Source organism: Crinia signifera, chromosome 7 (assembly GCF_055691185.1).
Source record: "Crinia signifera chromosome 7, ASM5569118v1, whole genome shotgun sequence".
NCBI classification, from domain to species: Eukaryota; Metazoa; Chordata; class Amphibia; order Anura; family Myobatrachidae; genus Crinia; species Crinia signifera.
In genome coordinates, this window is record NC_139223.1 from 59,696,193 (window position 1) to 59,717,637 (window position 21,445).

General features: G+C 47.4%; 1 long non-coding RNA gene across 1 annotated transcript; it reads left to right on the forward strand.

Moving 5' to 3' along the window:
• The first annotated feature begins 9,596 nt into the window (after positions 1 to 9,596).
• LOC146019461 (uncharacterized) lies at positions 9,597 to 15,634 on the forward strand. The gene is made up of 3 exons (XR_014450556.1): positions 9,597 to 9,726; positions 13,116 to 13,284; positions 15,494 to 15,634. It is a non-coding gene; the product is annotated as an uncharacterized LOC146019461 (long non-coding RNA).
• The last annotated feature ends 5,811 nt before the right edge of the window (positions 15,635 to 21,445 follow it).

Consider the following 21,445-nt stretch of genomic DNA (forward strand, 5'->3'; position numbering starts at 1 on the left):
TGCGATATAAACGCATCAATAGCAATATAGCAACATGTGAACACCAAATGAATGAGTTCTGTGACAAACTGGTGCAACGCGGCTACAACAGATCCAAACTTAAAACCTGCCAAGAAAAAATCCTCAAATTAGACAGGACATCCCTCCTGGAAAACAGAAGCAGTAAAACAAAAAACATAGAAGGGGTCCTGCCCATGGTCACCCGCTACACCACAGCTGCACCCACTATTGTGTCAACGGTGAAAAAGAACTGGCCCATTTTGGCCAGGGACAAAAACCTTCCATTTGATAAAATCCGCGTCATGCCCTGTTTTACTAAAGGCAAGAGTCTTAAACAGCTCTTGGTTAAAACCGATATCCGCTACCAACCTGACAGCACCAACATCCATTGGATGGAGAATATTCGCAAGGGTAACTTCAGATGCCCTTGCGTCACTTGTCAATTCTTGCAGACCGGAGATAGTTTTAACCATCCATACTCGGGCAAAACGTACCCCATAAAATATCATTTCACCTGCAACTCCACATACATTGTGTACCTCATCACTTGTCCGTGTAGCATGTGCTATGTGGGAAAAACTGAACGCAAAATGAAAGAGCGCATGGCCATGCACAGGCACTCCATCCGCAACGCACTCACGAGCGGCAAAAGTGATCAGCCAGTAGCGAGGCATTTTGCCTATAAAAAACACCCCCTATCTAGCCTAAAATATCGAGCCATCGATTGTGTCCCCATATCCAAAAGAGGGGGAGATAGGGCTAAAGCGCTGCTGCGCAAAGAATCATGGTGGATCCATCAATTGAACACCATGTCACCACGGGGCCTAAATGAAATGTTACCGTTGGGAGTATTTCGTTAAGTTTGTACATATTTGTCTCCAGGTCTCTTCGTGACCTGTTATATATGTTACCATCTCGTCCAGACTGTACACACTTCATTGTTCTGCTTAACATTATGAATGACATGCATTATTATTTGTCTTTTACAGCGCTGGATCGACTCCCGCTTGTGTTGTTGTTTTTTCTGGTTGTTATGGTGATGGGTTGTCAATTCGAATGCGAGTCCCCGGATGGTGACGTCATTCAAGCTGGTCTGAGGGGCGGGTACCCTGTCCCGCACTCTGTACTGGCGTCTGCACGTGGTGTATGTATTTCTCTATATTAAGGTCAGTTTATTTGTTATTTCTTATCCTGATGACAAAACATTAAAAGTTTTGAAACGTTGATGACATATCGGTGGTCGTATCCAGACATTTGAGTGAAAGATTGTGAGTGCCGCACCTTCCTCTGTCTATATATATATATATATATATATATATATATATATATGTGTGTGTGTATAGATAGATAGATAGATAGATAGATAGATAGATAGATAGATAGATAGATAGATATTTCAGTTACGGCACTCCATACTCTTGAAACAAAGAATCTTTAAGCCTGATGAAAATATGTTGTATTGAAACGTTGCTGTCACATTAAAGATTCTTTGTTTCAAGAGGATGGAGTGCCGTAACTGAATTCTATGTACTGCAGATTGGATTAAGTGGCTGTGCCGGACCCCTTGTGGATTGTATGTATATATATATTATAAGGGCACGGTAGTGCCCTTATATTAAGGCTGAATCCAACGAACGGATTTTTCCCATAGGGAACTTTTCGGATGGGGGCATGGTGTTTGAGGGACTGCACCTCAAAAGTGACTGGGCGTACTGAGCTGAAATTTGGCATGTACGCGTAGAATCGTCAACCGGTGCTGCGTGCAAAATTTCAGGGCGAAATATTAAAAAATGACCAATTAGGAGCGATCTAAACTTCCAACTGCCAGTTTTTTTCTGACACTTCAGAAATGACACTTTGTCACCCATGTTAGTCTATGAGGTTTTTTTTGGGAAGGCATAACTCGGGGTAGAGGAACAATTGAGACTTGGGGTTTGTTTTATTAGGTAGATATTGTCCCAGTGGAGTGCCTTTTGGGGTTGAGGATTTTCAGATAGGTACAGTTTTTTTATAATTTAGTGAAACGTCCCCCATTATAAAGATAGGAGCTCCAACTTGTTGCGCAGCCGCAGAAGCCATCAGCTGGGGGCGTACACAGAGTGGCTTCACTTGGGTGTACCAAGATGGCCGAATCCTGCTCGCAAACTGAAATAATTTGTGTAAGTGGATTTAGCTGTGGCTATGTTATAGTGGGGGTGGGGGACGCTGTGTGTTTATTAGCCCTGACACTGTTCTTAATACAGTTTAGTAGGGTCCGTGGTGCCGTGCCAGAGGTGGCTGTAAAATGAGTGACATCACCTAATTTATTCACTGCACTCCGTGCACTGCCGGGAAATTCAAAAAGTGCTTTCTGTGGGGAAGGGCTCAGAGAGCTGGGCTGCCAGGTGACTATTCGGTCCTACAGCAGGTGGTATATGGCAGGAGTGCTGTCTTCCCGCAGCATCACCAGTGTCCTGTCCCCCTGTGATTCCCTAGCAGCATCCGCCTTCGCTTGTCCCCCTGTGATCCCCCACAGCATCCCCAGTGTCCTGTTCCCCTGCAGCATCCCTGGTGTCCCGTCCCTCTGTGATCCCATGGCAGTATTCCCAGTGTCCTGTCCCCCTGGCAGCATTCCCAATGTGCTGTGCCCCTGTGATCCCACGCAGAATCCACCATGTCCCGTCCCCCTGTGATCCCCCCACAGCATACTCAGTGTCCTAGTCCCCCGTGATCCCCTGGCAGTTTAGGCGTACGCATGGGGGTGCACATGCACCTAATAATGACCCCCCCCCCACACACCCGCTGCACAATTTTATAGGAGACAAGCCGTGCAACTGAACGGGGTGCTGCAAAGCTTGTCCCCGCTGTTGCATGGGGGAGCTGACACGGCTTTCACAGAGCCTGTCACTTTCAGGAGAGAGAGCAGTGGGGACGGAGTTTACAGGGAGGGAATGCAAAATTACATGGGAGTCAGGGGGCGGAGCTACACGGAAGTCGGGGGGCGTGGCTACACGGGAGACAGGGGGCGGGGCTAACCTGGCTCAGGGCAGCTACTACTGGCCTACTGCCCAGTGTGCCCACATTGCTGCTGCTGTCGTGAAAGGAGAAGAGGGACAACTCCACATCCTTCCCTGTCACTTTCAGGAGAGAGAGCAGTGGGGACGGAGTTTACAGGGAATGCAGAATTACATGGGAGTCAGGGGGCGGAGCTACACGGAATTCAGGGGGCGGGGCTACACGGGAGTCAGGGGGCGGGGCTAACCTGGCTCAGGGCAGCTACTGGCCTACTGCCCAGTGTGCCCACATTGCTGCTGCTGCTGTCATGAAAGGAGAAGAGGGACAACTCCACATCCTTCCAGTCCAGGCATGGCTATAAGATTACCTTAAGCAAGTGAGTACTACTGTGTTTTTTTTCCCCTGTGAAATGAAGTATGTAAGGTGGGTTAGCATTAGGCTGGAGGAGGGAGGGTTAGATTTAGGCACTAGAAGGGACATAGAGTCAGGCTGCTGGGGGGCTTAGAATTAGCTGGTGGAAAGGGAAGGTAAGGCCGCAGGGCAAGTGAGTGCATCTGTGTGAAAGCCTGCAGGCCGCATGGTGAGGTAGTGCATCAGTGTGATTTAGCGCAGGCCGCAAGGTGAATGAGTGACAGAGCGCAGGCCGCTGAGTGAAGGAGCGCGTCAGTGTGATAGAGTGCAGGGTGATGGAGCGCGTCAGTGTGATTTAGCGCAGGCCCCAGGGTAAGGGAGTGTGACAGAGTGCAGACCGCTGACTGAGGGGGCGCATCTGTGTGATAGAGTGCATGCCCCAGAGTGAGGGAGCACGTCAGTGTGATAAAGCGCAGGCCGCTGGGTGAGGGAGCGTGTTAGTGTGATAGAGCGCAGGCTTCAGAGTGATGGAGTGTGTCAGTGTGATAAAGCGCAGGCTGCAGGGTGAGGAAGCATGTCAGTGTGATACAGTGCATCGGTGTGATAGAGAGCAGTGTGATAGAGCTCATGCCCCAGAGTGAGGGAGCATGTCAGTGTGAAAGAGCGCAAGTCATTTCCTTGATCTCCCTTTTTAACCTCTTTACACGGCGAGCACTGCGGTGACGACACAAGGAGTCGACCTGCTATTCAACACAGTGCTTCCTCCAGAACACGAAATGGCAGAAGATGAAACGCCAGATCTCTTCGATTTCCCCAGAGACAACACTTACACGTTTTCGGATGTGGAGATTGGATCCATCATATTAAAATCAGGTATGGCCGAAGAAGCCGGGTCGATGACAGCCGACATTGTGTATCGCGACCTCCTACGCCTCAAAAAGAAGGAGGTGGACTATCACTTACATGCGGTCTCACTAAGCGATTATTTCAAGGCGAAAATGATACCAAGAGGCTTCAGGGTGAGAAATTGCCCCACTATTGGTCGTTTCGACCCCTCATTCTGTAAACGGTGGGTTGGGATCCTCAACCGCTGTTCCCTAGACCTGATGGTTCTCGTAGTGGAACAATCCTCAAAAGAACTGGTGATTATTAAAGAAAAGATTACTAAGTTCGAAGATGAACATTTGGCCACACTGTCCACAGATCTTGATACGGATTGGCTTGACAGAATGAAGACCCAATTAACCACCTATAAGAGAGAGCTTATCCAGTACAAACAGGAGAAATTATCTAAGGTGCAAGGAGACTATGACCGACATACGGTCTACAAATGGTTATCGGGGAACCCCGGGGAAGGACCAAAACGACCCTTCTTTCGCCGTAGACAAAGAGGGAAACCTACCCATAGCCACTTTGACACCGACTCCTCTCAGGATATACAAAGCTCCAACAGCGAAAATGATCGACACTACGCCAATGCCGCCCCTTTAGGGCAACGACCCCGTCAGTACCCAGCGAGAGGTGGACGCAGAAGAGGCGCTACACCCGCAGGGGACAACAGCACAAGAGGCGGCAAAAGGATGGGTCGTCCATCAACCAGGACCTAATATTCAATCTGTCATCTTATGAACTGTCGCCCAGTGAATATAGACTACTCAATCACGGTCTTTCGTTTGTTCCGACGGTCCCACATAATGATCTACAGTGGAAAATCGAACAACATGACCTCATGAGAAAAGTTAAACTCAAGGAATATTTCCAGAATAATCCTGGGCAGAACATCCTCGAACCCATTGAAGCCATCCCCGAATCTATTAAAAAATACCGACCCCCTTGTTCATTTGAACCTTACACTGTTAATCCCACGATCAAGACCTTCGCGCAAGTTGTTCAACAACAAATAGATGGATCCATTGGCACCAAACCACCCGTCCATCCTAATCTTTCATTGCCCGAAAGAGAAGCCCTGCAGAGATTGAGAACCAACGACGCCCTGATTATCCGCCCGGCCGACAAAGGCGGGGCGATTGTCCTGCAGGATGTGGCCGACTATGATAAAGAAATCCAGCGCCAGCTATCTGATACTACTACATACAAGAAGCTTTCCTGCAATCCGACCCAGGTATGTAGTAGTCAGCTTTCATCTCTTTTAGAACAAGGGGTCACCCAGGGCATCTTGTCTGATAACATCAAAAGTATCTTATTACCAGCACACCCCACCGTGCCCGTTTTTTACACCTTACCTAAGGTACATAAGGGTCTGTCCCCCCCCCAGGTCGCCCTATAGTGGCAGCACAAGGGTCATTATTACAACCCTTAGCGACCCTTATTGATGACTGGCTACAACCGCTTATTAAAAAGCACCCTTCGTTTTTGCTGGATACTACTGATTTTTTATTGTCCATTGAACCCTTTCTGGCATCTAAAGATATCGGATGCATGGCCACTATTGACGTTACGGGACTATACACCGCCATACCCCATGATCAGGGACTTAGAGCCCTACACAGGTTCCTCATCACACAGAGTAACTTTGATACGAAGAAAATTGCGTTTATTGTGGAAGCGATGGAATTCCTATTGCAGAATAACTTTTTCATATACAATGATGTTTTTTATTTACAGTTATGTGGTGTGTCTATGGGTTCCTCGGTAGCCCCTTCTTTTGCGAATATTTTTATGTTTTCTGTTGAAGCTGATGTATTCTTTTCCAACTCTGTTTTTGTTGCGAATTGCCTTTTATTTAAAAGATTTATTGATGATCTATTTGTATTGTGGAAGGGAACAGCCCTATCCTTGTCTGATCTCATTGACCAGCATAACAGCACAGCCAGCCCCATAAAATTTACATCTGAGATTAATTGTACACAAGTGCATTTCTTAGATGTGGATATTACACACAATTCTGATACACTGGTTACTAAAGTCTTTATTAAAGGCACAGACCGCAACACAATGTTGCAACCACAAAGTTGCCACCCTAGGAAACTCATCGAAAGTCTGCCCCATTCCCAAATGTTGCGATATAAACGCATCAATAGCAATATAGCAACATGTGAACACCAAATGAATGAGTTCTGTGACAAACTGGTGCAACGCGGCTACAACAGATCCAAACTTAAAACCTGCCAAGAAAAAATCCTCAAATTAGACAGGACATCCCTCCTGGAAAACAGAAGCAGTAAAACAAAAAACATAGAAGGGGTCCTGCCCATGGTCACCCGCTACACCACAGCTGCACCCACTATTGTGTCAACGGTGAAAAAGAACTGGCCCATTTTGGCCAGGGACAAAAACCTTCCATTTGATAAAATCCGCGTCATGCCCTGTTTTACTAAAGGCAAGAGTCTTAAACAGCTCTTGGTTAAAACCGATATCCGCTACCAACCTGACAGCACCAACATCCATTGGATGGAGAATATTCGCAAGGGTAACTTCAGATGCCCTTGCGTCACTTGTCAATTCTTGCAGACCGGAGATAGTTTTAACCATCCATACTCGGGCAAAACGTACCCCATAAAATATCATTTCACCTGCAACTCCACATACATTGTGTACCTCATCACTTGTCCGTGTAGCATGTGCTATGTGGGAAAAACTGAACGCAAAATGAAAGAGCGCATGGCCATGCACAGGCACTCCATCCGCAACGCACTCACGAGCGGCAAAAGTGATCAGCCAGTAGCGAGGCATTTTGCCTATAAAAAACACCCCCTATCTAGCCTAAAATATCGAGCCATCGATTGTGTCCCCATATCCAAAAGAGGGGGAGATAGGGCTAAAGCGCTGCTGCGCAAAGAATCATGGTGGATCCATCAATTGAACACCATGTCACCACGGGGCCTAAATGAAATGTTACCGTTGGGAGTATTTCGTTAAGTTTGTACATATTTGTCTCCAGGTCTCTTCGTGACCTGTTATATATGTTACCATCTCGTCCAGACTGTACACACTTCATTGTTCTGCTTAACATTATGAATGACATGCATTATTATTTGTCTTTTACAGCGCTGGATCGACTCCTGCTTGTGTTGTTGTTTTTTCTGGTTGTTATGGTGATGGGTTGTCAATTCGAATGCGAGTCCCCGGATGGTGACGTCATTCAAGCTGGTCTGAGGGGCGGGTACCCTGTCCCGCACTCTGTACTGGCGTCTGCACGTGGTGTATGTATTTCTCTATATTAAGGTCAGTTTATTTGTTATTTCTTATCCTGATGACAAAACATTAAAAGTTTTGAAACGTTGATGACATATCGGTGGTCGTATCCAGACATTTGAGTGAAAGATTGTGAGTGCCGCACCTTCCTCTGTCTATATATATATATATATATATATATATATATATGTGTGTGTGTATAGATAGATAGATAGATAGATAGATAGATAGATAGATAGATAGATAGATATTTCAGTTACGGCACTCCATACTCTTGAAACAAAGAATCTTTAAGCCTGATGAAAATATGTTGTATTGAAACGTTGCTGTCACATTAAAGATTCTTTGTTTCAAGAGGATGGAGTGCCGTAACTGAATTCTATGTACTGCAGATTGGATTAAGTGGCTGTGCCGGACCCCTTGTGGATTGTATGTATATATATATTATAAGGGCACGGTAGTGCCCTTATATTAAGGCTGAATCCAACGAACGGATTTTTCCCATAGGGAACTTTTCGGATGGGGGCATGGTGTTTGAGGGACTGCACCTCAAAAGTGACTGGGCGTACTGAGCTGAAATTTGGCATGTACGCGTAGAATCGTCAACCGGTGCTGCGTGCAAAATTTCAGGGCGAAATATTAAAAAATGACCAATTAGGAGCGATCTAAACTTCCAACTGCCAGTTTTTTTCTGACACTTCAGAAATGACACTTTGTCACCCATGTTAGTCTATGAGGTTTTTTTTGGGAAGGCATAACTCGGGGTAGAGGAACAATTGAGACTTGGGGTTTGTTTTATTAGGTAGATATTGTCCCAGTGGAGTGCCTTTTGGGGTTGAGGATTTTCAGATAGGTACAGTTTTTTTATAATTTAGTGAAACGTCCCCCATTATAAAGATAGGAGCTCCAACTTGTTGCGCAGCCGCAGAAGCCATCAGCTGGGGGCGTACACAGAGTGGCTTCACTTGGGTGTACCAAGATGGCCGAATCCTGCTCGCAAACTGAAATAATTTGTGTAAGTGGATTTAGCTGTGGCTATGTTATAGTGGGGGTGGGGGACGCTGTGTGTTTATTAGCCCTGACACTGTTCTTAATACAGTTTAGTAGGGTCCGTGGTGCCGTGCCAGAGGTGGCTGTAAAATGAGTGACATCACCTAATTTATTCACTGCACTCCGTGCACTGCCGGGAAATTCAAAAAGTGCTTTCTGTGGGGAAGGGCTCAGAGAGCTGGGCTGCCAGGTGACTATTCGGTCCTACAGCAGGTGGTATATGGCAGGAGTGCTGTCTTCCCGCAGCATCACCAGTGTCCTGTCCCCCTGTGATTCCCTAGCAGCATCCGCCTTCGCTTGTCCCCCTGTGATCCCCCACAGCATCCCCAGTGTCCTGTTCCCCTGCAGCATCCCTGGTGTCCCGTCCCTCTGTGATCCCATGGCAGTATTCCCAGTGTCCTGTCCCCCTGGCAGCATTCCCAATGTGCTGTGCCCCTGTGATCCCACGCAGAATCCACCATGTCCCGTCCCCCTGTGATCCCCCCACAGCATACTCAGTGTCCTAGTCCCCCGTGATCCCCTGGCAGTTTAGGCGTACGCATGGGGGTGCACATGCACCTAATAATGACCCCCCCCCCCCACACCCGCTGCACAATTTTATAGGAGACAAGCCGTGCAACTGAACGGGGTGCTGCAAAGCTTGTCCCCGCTGTTGCATGGGGGAGCTGACACGGCTTTCACAGAGCCTGTCACTTTCAGGAGAGAGAGCAGTGGGGACGGAGTTTACAGGGAGGGAATGCAAAATTACATGGGAGTCAGGGGGCGGAGCTACACGGAAGTCGGGGGGCGTGGCTACACGGGAGACAGGGGGCGGGGCTAACCTGGCTCAGGGCAGCTACTACTGGCCTACTGCCCAGTGTGCCCACATTGCTGCTGCTGTCGTGAAAGGAGAAGAGGGACAACTCCACATCCTTCCCTGTCACTTTCAGGAGAGAGAGCAGTGGGGACGGAGTTTACAGGGAATGCAGAATTACATGGGAGTCAGGGGGCGGAGCTACACGGAATTCAGGGGGCGGGGCTACACGGGAGTCAGGGGGCGGGGCTAACCTGGCTCAGGGCAGCTACTGGCCTACTGCCCAGTGTGCCCACATTGCTGCTGCTGCTGTCATGAAAGGAGAAGAGGGACAACTCCACATCCTTCCAGTCCAGGCATGGCTATAAGATTACCTTAAGCAAGTGAGTACTACTGTGTTTTTTTTCCCCTGTGAAATGAAGTATGTAAGGTGGGTTAGCATTAGGCTGGAGGAGGGAGGGTTAGATTTAGGCACTAGAAGGGACATAGAGTCAGGCTGCTGGGGGGCTTAGAATTAGCTGGTGGAAAGGGAAGGTAAGGCCGCAGGGCAAGTGAGTGCATCTGTGTGAAAGCCTGCAGGCCGCATGGTGAGGTAGTGCATCAGTGTGATTTAGCGCAGGCCGCAAGGTGAATGAGTGACAGAGCGCAGGCCGCTGAGTGAAGGAGCGCGTCAGTGTGATAGAGTGCAGGGTGATGGAGCGCGTCAGTGTGATTTAGCGCAGGCCCCAGGGTAAGGGAGTGTGACAGAGTGCAGACCGCTGACTGAGGGGGCGCATCTGTGTGATAGAGTGCATGCCCCAGAGTGAGGGAGCACGTCAGTGTGATAAAGCGCAGGCCGCTGGGTGAGGGAGCGTGTTAGTGTGATAGAGCGCAGGCTTCAGAGTGATGGAGTGTGTCAGTGTGATAAAGCGCAGGCTGCAGGGTGAGGAAGCATGTCAGTGTGATACAGTGCATCGGTGTGATAGAGAGCAGTGTGATAGAGCTCATGCCCCAGAGTGAGGGAGCATGTCAGTGTGAAAGAGCGCAGGCCGCTGGGTGAGGGAGCGTATTAGTGTGATAGAGCGCAGGCTTCAGGGTGATGGAGTGTAGCAGTGTGATTTAGCGCAGGCCGCAGTGTAAGGGAGTGTGTCAGTGTGATTTAGTGATGGCCGCAGGGTGAGGAATCATTTCAGTGTGATAGAGTGCATCAGCATGATAGAGAGCAGTTTGATAGAGCGCAAGCCGCAGGGTGAGGGAGTGTGACAGAGCGCAGACCGCTGAGCGAGGGAGCGCGTCAGTGTGATATAGTGCATGCCCCAGAGTGAGAGAGCACGTCAGTGTGATAGAGCGCAGGCTTCAGGGTGATGGAGCGCGTCAGTGTGATTTAGCGCAGGCTGCAGGGTAAGGGAGTGTGACAGAGTGCATGCCACAGAGTGAGAGCACGTCAGTGTGATAGAGCGCAGGCTTCAGGGTGATGGAGCGCATCAGTGTGATTTAGCGTAGGCCCCAGGGTAAGGGAGTGTGACAGAGTGCAGGCCGCTGGGTGAGAGAGCGTGTTAGTGTGATAGAGCGCAGGCTTCAGAGTGATGGAGTGTGTCAGTGTGATAAAGCGCAGGCTGCAGGGTGAGGAAGCATGTCAGTGTGATACAGTGCATCAGTGTGATAGAGAGCAGTGTGATAGAGCTCCTGGCCCAGAGTGAGGGAGCATGTCAGTGTGATAGAGCGCAGGCTTCAGGGTGATGGAGTGTATCAGTGTGATTTAGCGCAGGACGCAGAGTAAGGGAGTGTGTCAGTGTGATTTAGTGCAGGCCGCAGGGTGAAGAATCATGTCAGTGTGATAGAGTGCATCAGCATAATAGAAAGCAGTTTGATAGAGCGCCAGCCGCAGGGTGAGGGAGTGTGACAGAGCGCAGACCGCTGAGCGAGGGAGCGCGTCAGTGTGATATAGTGCATGCCCCAGAGTGAGGGAGCACGTCTGTGTGATAAAGCGCAGGCCGCTGGGTGAGGGAGCGTGTTAGTGTTGATAGAGAGCAGTGTGATAGAGCACAGGCCGCAGGGTGAGGGAGTGTGACAGAGCGCAGACCGCTGAGCGAGGGAGTACGTCTGTGTGATTTAGCGCAGACTGCAGGGTGAGAGAGCGTCAGTGTGATATAGTGCAGGCTGCAGGGTGAGGGAGTGTCAGTGTGATTTAGCGCAGGCTGCAGGGTGAGAGAGAGCGTCAGTGTGATATAGTGCAGGCTGCAGGGTGAGGTAGCATCAGTGTGATATAGTGCAGGGTGAGGGAGCGTCAGTGTGATATAGTGCAGGCTGCAGGGTGAGGGAGCGTCAGTGTGATATAGTGCAGGCTGCAGGAGCGTCAGTGTGATATAGTGCAGGCTGCAGGGTGAGGGAGCGTCAGTGTGATATAGTGCAGGGTGAGGGAGCGTCAGTGTGATAGAGTGCAGACCGCTGAGTGAGGGAGTACGTCAGTGTGATAAAGTGCATGCCCCAGAGTGAGGGAGCATGTCAGTGTGTTATAGTGCCGGCCGCTGGGTGAGGGAGTATGTTAGTGTGATATAATGCAGGGTGAGGGAGCGTCAGAGTGATATAGTGCAGGCTGCAGGGTGAGGGAGCATCAGTGTGATATAGTGCAGGCTGCACGGTGAGGGAGCGTCAGTGTGATATAGTGCAGGGTGAGGGAGCGTCAGTGTGATATAGTGCAGGGTGAGGGAGCATCAGTGTGATATAGTGCAGGCTGCACGGTGAGGGAGCGTCAGTGTGATATAGTGCAGGCTGCAGGGTGAGGGAGCATCAGTGTGATATAGTGCAGGCTGCACGGTGAGGGAGCGTCAGTGTGATCTAGTGCAGGCTGCAGGGTGAGGGAGCGTCAGTGTGGTATAGTGCAGGCAGCTGGGTGAGGGAGCGTGTTAGTGTGATAGTGCAGGGAGAGGGAGCGTCAGTGTGATATAGTGCAGGGTGAGGGAGCATCAGTGTGATATAGTGCAGGGTGAGGGAGCGTCAGTGTGATATAGTGCAGGGTGAGGGAGCGTCAATGTGATATAGTGCAGGGTGAGGGAGCGTCAGTGTGATATAGTGCAGGCTGTAGGTGTAGGGAGCGTCAGTGTGATATTAGTGCAGGGTGAGGGAGCGTCAGTGTAACATAGTGCAGGCTGCAGGGTGAGGGAGCATCAGTGTGATATAGCACAGGCTGCAGGGTGAGGGAGGGCGTCAGTGTGATATAGTACAGGCTGCAGGGTGAGGGAGCGTCAGTGTGATATAGTGCAGGCTGCAGGGTGAGGGAGCGTCAGTGTGATATAGTGCAGGCTGCAGGGTGAGGGAGCGTCAGTGTGATAGAGCGCAGGCCGCTGGGTGAGGGAGCCTGTTAGTGTGATAGAGAGCAGGCTGCAGAGTGATGGAGTGCACCAGTGTGGTTTGAGCAGGCCGCAGGGTGAGAGAGCATGTCATTCTGATAGAGAGCAGGACACTGGGGGAAGGAGATTGCTCCATCTACAGCTCCCGGCTGATGCTGTTGCTCTGCGCAGTTAAGTTAGGTAAACTGTAATATTTGTCTCCAACATCCTGTCCCACTTGCGTATGTCACTCACACACCCACTCACACACCACTGTCACCCATATGCCACTATCACTCACTATCACTGTGTGGCATAATGTGTAATGGGTATTACAGTGTTTGGTATAATGTGTATCGAGCATTTCGATGTGTTGCATAATGTGTAATGAGCATTATTTTCTCTCTCCCATTGTCCCCCCTTCTCCTCTTTCTCTCCCCTACGCTCTTCCATCTTCTACGCAGGAGGGTCTGCACCATGACCGCTGTCCTGCTTCAGCCGGGTCCTTGATGCTGCCAGGGTGCTGCTTCAGCTGCTGGGCCCAGGAGGGTTCTCGTTGCTACTGCCGTCCTGCTCCAGCTGGGTCCAAGAGGGTCCAAACTGCCGCCAGAGTGTCGCTACACCCACCACACAGTAAGAAGCACACCAGCACTCGGACATCTCCCCCATCACTGACCCTACATCTGTACCCCCCCCCAATTACTAACTTGATAGCTGTATCCCCCCTGCCCCACCCATCACTGACCGCTGCAGATTCTGCCCCTGAACCGGCACCCCATCACTGCATGACCTGAAAGCTGCACCATCATCCCCTTCCCCCCAGCCGTGAAAGTAGAAGCCTCAACACCCACCAGCACTAACAGCAGCAACGCCATCCCCATCCTCCCCCCAGAAGTGACAGTAGAACCCCCAACAGTTATGTCTTTCCCATTGGGCACAATGTGCAGTTGCCTAGGGGCCCTAGGACCTAGGGGCCCACCCCAATGGGGAAGACAGCACTGCCCCGGGGGGCTGCTGCGGTTGGAAGACAGTGGGTGCTGGGACCTTGTAGCGCTGTTTGCCGAGCAGCGTGGCAGGAAGCGCTGCTGATTTTTAAAAGACTGGCTGGACACAGATAAGGTTTTTCAGAAAATTACAGGGTTTTTTAAATTTAGTGAAATTTTCCCCATAATAAAGATATAGCATTTCAACTTGTTGCACTTGCACAGTGGCCACCAGTGTATACTTAGAGAGACTTCACTAAAAACGTGTACCAAGATGGCTGATTTTATTACAGTACAGAAAGAGACACTGGCATTGTCTATCCCCTCTTGACACAATGGCAACCATTACTTTGTATACCGTTACACTGTATGCATGGGGCTCAGTTGTCACATTCCCACTCCCCCTCCTACACATGTCCCCTTCCCATACATATATACACCTCCTCCCCATATACACATCCTACTTCTCCTACACATGTCCCCTTCCCATACATATATATATACCCCCTCCCCATATACACGTCCTACCCCTCCTACACATGTCCCCTTCCCATACATATATACATCCCCTCCCCATATACACGTCCTACCCCTCCTACACATGTCCCCTTCCCATACATATATACACCCCCTCCCCATATACACATCCTACCCCTCCTACACATGTCCCCTTCCCATACATATATACATCCCCTCCCCATATACACGTCCTACCCCTCCTACATATGTCCCCTTCCCACACATATATACACCCACTCCCCATATACATGTCCTACCCATCCTACACATGTCCCCTTCCCATACATATATACACCCCCTCCCCATATACACGTCCTACCCCTCCTACACATGTCTACTTCCCATACATATATACATCCCCTCCCCATATACACATCCTACCCCTCCTACACATGTCCCCTTCCCATACATATATACACCCCCTCCCCATATACACATCCTACCCCTCCTACACATGTCCCCTTCTCATACATATATACACCCCCTCCCCATATACACATCCTACCCCTCCTACACATGTCCACTTCCCATACATATATACACCCCCTCCCCATATACATGTCCTACCCCTCCTACATATGTCCCCTTCCCATACATATATAAATCCTCTCCCCATATACACGTCCTACCCCTCCTACACATGTCTACTTCCCATACATATATACATCCCCTCCCCATATACACATCCTACCCCTCCTACACATGTCCCCTTCCCATACATATACACATCCTACCCCTCCTACACAGGCTCTGTAGCTCCTGCACCTTTAATACAGGAGAGGGCGTGTTGGAGGAAGCTGTGTAGGAGGTTCAGCGTGTAGTGTCCGATCCTCTATGGCACAGGGCCTTATTCTAGTTCACTCTTTCTGATAAAAACCTTCTTAGATGGACAAAACCATGTGCAATACAGGTGGGGAAGATATTACTTGTGCAGAGAGAATCAGATTTGGGTGGGGTTTTACTTCAAAGTGAGATCTATATTGCAGTGTAAAAATAAAGCAGTCAGTATTTTCCCTGCACAGAAACAAAATAACTCACCCAAATCTAATTCTCTCTGCACATTTTACATCTGCCCCTGCAGTGCACATGGTTTTGTCCATCTAAGAAGGATTTTGTCAGAAAGAGTGAACTAGAATAAGGCCCACAGTCCCTTTTAACCAATAGGACATTTATCCCTATTGTTAGGATATATCACAAGGCAGTTATGAGATAACATTAGAATCTAGATAAAATACACATATGCCTGCACACTAATAGAGCTTAAGGGTATTTACATGCGCACGATATTGTATTGTTTTGTACATTTTATGTATACTTTTTTTTTATATATATATCCGCAGTGTGCACTCTGACAGCGTCGCGTTGCCCTAGCAACCAAAGAAGCCGGAGGTCTCCCATACCCGCCGGAAGACAGTGTGGGTAACAGAAGTGGTCAGAGGAGAGTTCCGGCGACGGAGGATGTGCGGGAGACATGCCGGTAAGTTATGTTTAAAATTTGCACTTTGTCACTCTGCTAGTTATCCTGACGAAGGAGCCACGAGCTCCGAAACGTAGAAATAAAGCTTCACTGATTTCACATGTGTAGGAGGGGTAGGATGTGTATATGGGGAGGAGATATATATATATATATATATATATATATATATATATATATATATATATATATATAGATCTCCTCCCCTCCACATGTCCCCTTCTTCATAAATTGTTTGCTCCGATGCCTTCCAATACATAGTATAGCATATGGAAAAAAATGGCAGCACTCGTAGACTTGTAGTGAAAAACTTTCTTTTATATAGTCATAAAAATGGTGCAGAGTACAACGTACATACATACATACATGTCATAACCCTCCTATATATGTCCCCTTCCTATACATATATACACCCCCTCCCTATATACACATCCTACACCTCCTACACATGTGCTGTGCCAGCAGTAACCCTGGTGATGGTGTTGTTACTAATGCCTGTTAGGGGGGAGGGAGGGGGGCACTGTTACGCCTAATCATGTGCTCCTAGAGAGTGGCTTCCCTGCCATCCAAACTGGGTGTCACACTCATATACCCGGTACTCTTATTAGTCATGTGAAACACACTTATTAACACTCTGTAGTGTATACCAAGTTGTTTCTTGTGAAAAGAATGTCTATGGTTAGTCTTTATTCTAGCACCCGCTATCTTTGAACCTTGCAGTTACTCTTCCCTGTCTGGGGTGTTGCTGGTTGCTGTGGTGTTTCTAGCACAGTTCTGGTTTGCATATCAATTCTGATATACAGACCACACTGTGCTTGAAGCACAACAGCAGACAGCGACACCCCAGGCAGGGAAGAGGAACTTCATGGGTTTTCAAAGATAGCGGTTGCTAGAATGAACACTACAATGGGTATATTCTGGACAGCACTTGCTATTAATCCTTACACAATTCTAGTCCAACCTCTGTAACAGGCATCTTCACATGGAATTTCCCTCACTGGATACTTTTCCTGTAATTTAAATTGTCACTGTTAACAACACACGGCCGCACACACTGGACGATATGCACAGGATATCAATAAAGACCATATTATTAATGATGTATCGCCCAGTGTGTACCCAGCTATAGGCATATTTGATAATACCTAGAATTTTAGTACATACAGGTTTTTGATTGCAGCATGTGTGCACATTGGGTGTATTCAGCCGCTTATTAATAATATAACCACCAAACAAACTAATTTGGTGAATGTGCTCCCAATGGAGCCTTGTGTAGTCACCTAGAGGCCTTTCTCAGATGTTTCACTTGCTCACTACTACAGTATTGTCTTTGGGGAAAATGATTGGTAAACACATTTGATGAAAAAACGATACTTGTTTCCTAGCATGGCGCCACAGATTTTAATTGTATGGCATCGGGTCTATCAGATCGGGTGGCATTGCATGCAACCAGATCGCATCCGATTTTTAATTGTACACCCACCCTGATGGCTGATTCCTATGTTAAATGCACCCCCAGAAACGATTTTTAATTGTACACCCACCCTGATGGGTAATTAGTATGTCAAATGCCCCCCCATTGTTAACGCCACGCCACTATCAACGCCAACCCGAAGCGTGGCGAGCGGCGGCGGTACGCGCCCTCCGACCTTTTCATACCCCCACTATCCACGTCGGCGTGGAGTTGATATTATATAGTGTGGCGAGCGCACGCGGATTACTTCACATGTATTCCGCGTCCCCTCACGGGGCTCGCTGCGCTCGCCACACTATCTAAAGTCAACTCCACATCGACGTGGATAGTGGGGGTATGAAAAGGTCGGAGGACATGTACCACCAACCCTCATGGGCTCGATGCGCTTGCCACGCTTCGGGTTGCCTTTGATACTAGGGTAGCGTTAATTATGGGTGGGTGTACAATTAAAAATCGGGTGTGTGGGTGCATTTAACATTGTAATCAGCCATCAGGGTGGCTGTACAATGGGAAATCGGGTGTAATCACGTCACATCGCATGCCATTGCATGCAACGTGATTTTAAAACTGTATATGAAGGTCTTAAAACCCGAATATCGGGTCAGATCGGGTCCCATCGCATACCTTAAGTAATGGTATGCGATGGGACCCGACAGGCACCGTGCTAGGAAACAAGTACCAAAAAATCTATTAGATGGGATTTCATTTTGGAAGGTTCGGTATTAACCACCCACCTTCTAGTTGGCTGATACCTTTCTTGAGCGATATTGTTGATAATATTGACTAGGGTTTATGCTTCCTGTTAACGATGTGCACTCCCGCGCATCGATAATAAAAAAAAAATTGAAAAAAAGCAATGAAATTCCATACACAAAAAACCTTGCGGTTTCACATGTCCCATTAAGGCTTCTTACACATGATCTGGCATTTCTGAAACCTGTTGTAACTCTTCCACTCAAACGCCAAAAAGCAATGAAATTACGATCATTAAGGCTGACGCCTTAATGGACGTGTTCCTTGCGCAATACAGATATGGTACGCCATCACAGCCTGTGGGTAAGTGCAGATTCAGCACTCTCACAGAGTGAGATTGCTGTCACTCACACAATGGTGGAGCTGCTAATTCACAGATTTGTGTGCTCATTGGAATACACACATGCAGTCTATGCAACTGAAGGGCTGAGCAGTAAACAGAGCCGAGAGGATGGGTTAAAAGTGGTGTTGATTGGGGTAGGAGGCAGTGTGGTGTGGATGGGGAGCAATAGAAATGCGTAGATGGTAGGAAGGCTAAGCAGCACTGATGGGGGACTAACAAAGCAGATGGGTGGAAAAGAGTGGCACAGATTGGGGAAGGTAAGACAAAGTGATGCGATTGGGTGGGAAACAGAGGAGCAGTTGGAGGAAAGACCGCACTGATGGGGGAGGGGGTTCGGCGCAAAGGGGTTAAAGGGAAAACAGAGCAGTACAGATGGAGAGGGGAGACAGCAGTACAGATGGAAGGAAACTGTCATGGATGAGGTGGGCAGAGCAGCATGGATGGAGGGGGAGACAGAGTATCACTAATAGAGGGGAAGCCAGTGGCACAGATAGAAGGAAACAGTGGCATCTGTGTGGAAAGACAGGGCAGGGCAGATGGGAAAAGACACATTGGTGCGGATGAGGGAATACACACAGCAGTAGGTATCGAAGACAGAGCAGCATGAATGCGTATAGGAGAAGAAAGTGTAGATGCATAGTAGTTGGGAGTATTATAGTTTTTGCAATTATGAAAGATGTTTCTGGTAACTGTATGTGAATACTAAATGAAATGGATATAGGTAGTGAGTGTGAAAGATGTTGGACCCTCAGTGGGATAGTTCTTGTAATAGTGTTTATTCTAGCATCTGCCATCTTTGAAAACCCATGCAGTTCTTCTACCCTGTCTTGGGTGTTGCTGTCTGCTGTAGTGTTTCTATCACAGGTCTGGTTTGCAGTGCTTATATACAGACCACACTGTGCTAGAATTACTACAGCAGACAGCTACACCCCAGGCAGGGAAGAGGAACTGCATGGGTTTTCAAAGATGGCGGGTTCTAGAATGAACCCTATAGTTATTCAGTGGGCTAGACAGTTTTAGATGATTGCAGGTACTTATTAGGATGAGTGCGCCACATAACTGCTCAGACCTTCAGTTGCATAGACTGCATGTGTGTATTCCAATGAGCACACAAATCTGTGAATTAGCAGCTCCACCATTGTGTGAGTGACAGCAATCTCACTCTGTGAGAGTGCTGAATCTGCACTTACCCACAGGCTGTGATGGCGTACCATATCTGTATTGCGCAAGGAACACGTCCATTAAGGCGTCAGCCTTAATGATCGTAATTTCATTGCTTTTTGGCGTTTGAGTGGAAGAGTTACAACAGGTTTCAGAAATGCCAGATCATGTGTAAGAAGCCTTAATGGGACATGTGAAACCGCAAGGTTTTTTGTGTATGGAATATATATATATATATATATATTTAAATATTCAAATTTCCGACACTCACAGAATGCAGGGAGATATATTGCTGGGTGGCCCCCAAAGGCAACAATGTCCTTAAATACTTGCGGGGTGAGGCGGCACTCCATTCATAAAAAAAAATACTGAAAGCCAAAAGTTGGTAGACAATATTTCAGCACCTTTTATGTGGTCACCTAAGTTTACCACACCATATACCCCTTATACAAATCATGCAACAGAATAGTAACCTCCTTATGCTGTAATTGCCTCTTACACATTACGCCACATGGAATGAGCCAAAATTCACACAATGGCACATGGATTGAGTCAAAATTCACATTATGCCACACATATTAAGGCAAAATTCACATTTTGCCATATGGATTGAGCCAAAATACACACTATACCAAATGGATTGAGCAAAAATTCACAATATGCTTCATAAACAGGGGTATTGTGCGCCAAAGGCACACATTAAAAATGTACAGCATAATGCCCATTATATGTTAAGCCACACCATAATGTCCATTATGTATTATGCCAAACACCATAATGCCTAATACAATGATAATACATGCTCATCGCCAGGGGTTCCATGCTCATTGCCAGGGGTTTCATGCTCATTGCCATGTGGGATTACGTACTCATTGCCAAGGGGGAATACATGCTCGTGGTAACTAGGGGTCAGCTGATGCCGGGCAGATGTGACAGCGATTGACAGCTGGGCAAGGAACAGGGGGCTGCCCGGCTGTTTTCAGAGCACTGCAGGTCACGGCTATTTGAAATAATACCCTTTATATAATTTTATTTTGATCAGGATTTACTGTTCATATCAAATGCTGGAATTACCATATGTATCAGCCTTTTTATTACTCATTGATTATTATTATTTTATAGTATTCCCGAGAGTCTCTTTCTGCTGTCATGTTGTTATAGTTTCCTATATTCTAACTTTAATTTATCTAATACTGTATTCATTCCTACTTATTGTATTTTATAAATTGATTTGTACATTGTAAATTACTGATAATGTCAATAAACAGACTTAATTAAAAAAAATATGAGCCCTCTGACAAAGTCTTGATGACGAAACACGTAAAGGCGTGGCCTAGCAGCATCGATCTGTGTAACCGCTCCTTCTATCTATGTGAGATACACAGAAATTCATGCTGACATTACTATGTTTGTGTGAACTGCTACAATTGGTACATGACCCAACACTTGTTTGGCTTTAAAAAAGGGCCACTTCCACTAGGGGGTGGTGGTGGCGCTTCACACGGTAGGACTGACTAGCAGCTGCTTAAGAAAGGTTGTCAAGCCCTGAAAAGCTGTACAAAAAAGCAAAGATGAAATAGCAGCGCTTAATTTGGTGTTAGTGTATCTAATATCCAATTGGACTGATTTTACAAATTAAAAACAATTTATTAAACATGAGTGTGACCAATTATTAAGAAATGTATGCGCATTAAAATTAAATACATTATTTGCAAACATATAAATTGTTTGAAAAATACTAGTGTTCTAGATTAAAAAATATATAAACAATATGCATAATTCCTGGCATAAAATGCTGTACTGTCCGTTCCTATTGTGCCCTTCCAAATTTTCCAGATAAAGTAAGATGGTGAATATTACCGTCCACCGGGGTGATTGCACTGTCCCACACTGATGTTGGTATGCTTCTTCTGTGTTGGATTATATTAACGTTACCACTGATTATGTCACCACCTGGAAAAAGATTACTGTATATCTGAATGAGAAGCCATGGATGAATAGGGAGGTTCGGCTTCTGCTAAGGGCTCGTAATATTGCCTAAAGGAAAGGGGATGCAGCAGCCTATGGTATAACTAGGGCGAATATGA